At 37.3% G+C, this 1832-nt stretch overlaps 1 non-coding gene across 1 annotated transcript; it reads right to left on the bottom strand.

Annotated features, from left to right (window-relative positions):
• Positions 1–72, bottom strand: Trnaq-uug (transfer RNA glutamine (anticodon UUG)). The gene has a single exon. It is a non-coding gene; the product is annotated as a tRNA-Gln (tRNA).
• Positions 73–1832: the final 1760 nt, after the last annotated feature.

Raw genomic sequence — 1832 nt, forward strand, 5'->3', positions numbered from 1 at the left:
AGGTTCTACCGAGATTTGAACTCGGATCGCTGGATTCAAAGTCCAGAGTGCTAACCATTACACCATAGAACCACAAAATTATTTTCTGCACTTTTACTTATTTCATCAATTTCATCTCTTTCACTCTCACTCAACTCATTGAACTCACACTCACTGAAGTCAACGTTAGCAGCAGCTAGCGGCAAGTTAACAGAACTGAGTGAAGACGAGGGAAATTACCTCTTTTTGGTTCTGTAGACAAAAGGCATTGACTACTTACATGCAATATCAACGAAATAAATCCCATATATGGCAATTTCGATAGACGAAATGTCATCCATAGTTAATAGTAGCTTATTTAAAACGCTATTAAGAGGAAAATTCATGTTTGCCTTAAGTCGGATTTATAAGCTATTATAGTATAGTATAGTATTTATGTATAAATATGTATCCTTATAGGATTGGAGTGATCTATTTTTGATTATATGTACATTTACATGTGTACTTACCTACATACCATATACAGCTATGGCCAAACAGATAGCCCCCTTTCCCATAATAACATATAAATAATAAAACAGTTATTTTTGTGCAAATATTTTCTTTTATTTCAGTTTTAATTAGTTTTTCTATTAACTTTTGGCATCTCTCACCGTGTACCGTGCTTCCTATCGTTCCACAGATTTTCAATGGGGTTAAGATTGGGACTTTGTGCTGGCCCATTCAGAAATGCAATGTTTTCTTTGTAAAGCAAATTTTTCAGCGCTTATGCGGTATGCTTGGGGTCGTTATCATGCAATAATAACCAGTTCATTGGCATGAACTCGATGAAATATGGCCCCATCAAATTTTTGAAGATATCAAGATAAGCAAACTATCCATATTGCTATTTATATGCACTATCGATACAACTTCATTTCAAGAAAATTATCCCCATCGTGCTTTATGGTTTGTGTACCGGGAATTCAACTCTTGGTTTTTTCACGATGAACTCAAATCCGGCACAATCATACCTACATATTTGAGTTTCTTCCGTAAAAAGTATTCTTTTCAGAATTGTATGTTTCGCTTATATTTTTTTGACAGTAGTGATTTTTTCTGCTGAAACGCCCATACAATGTATTTTCATTGAGGTGTCTTCGCACAAGTCTGCTTGAAATATTCAAGCTTTATTCCTCATTTATTTCTAGCGTTATCGCTTGAGGGAACCTTAAAGGATGACGCTTTCTTTTCTTAACGATGACCTTGTCCTGTTGAATTGTAGTCTTTCGCCCAGCCCCTTTCGAACTTACTTTATTTTAAGTATATTTTTGTCTGTACTGTCTGTTTGCGATCAATTTAAAGGTATCGGATTTTAAATCGAAATAAAACAACGAAAATTCAAATTGATTTGGTAATCTTTATTATTTTTGTGTAGAACCATTCATAACATTTACTTTCAAATGTTGGCCACAACTATGCCATAATTCGGCTATCCGTAAAACCAATGACCCCCGGGAGGACTTCGGTAATGTGGGCTTCCAGAGCCTCAATCGAAGCTGGTTTATCCACAAAGCATTTATACTTTAATACCCCCACAAAAAAAGTCCAAAGCTGTGATTTCAACGATCTTGGTGGTCAATCCATTAGGCCGAGAAGAGAGATAAATTGCTCACCGAAACGACGACGCAGTAAATCCATTGTTTTACGGGGTGTATGGCACTGGACTGGAACCCGCAAGGGAGCAGAGGTCGTGGTCGACCAAAAAACACTTGGAGAAGGCCGATGTTGTGCGAACTAGCAGATGCCGACGTCTCATGGGATGGTCCAAAAACAACGTGTACGATGGAAGAGCCTTGTCGAAGCCCTATGCT

This window comes from Anastrepha ludens, chromosome 6, assembly GCF_028408465.1.
Source record: "Anastrepha ludens isolate Willacy chromosome 6, idAnaLude1.1, whole genome shotgun sequence".
Taxonomy (NCBI): Eukaryota; Metazoa; Arthropoda; class Insecta; order Diptera; family Tephritidae; genus Anastrepha; species Anastrepha ludens.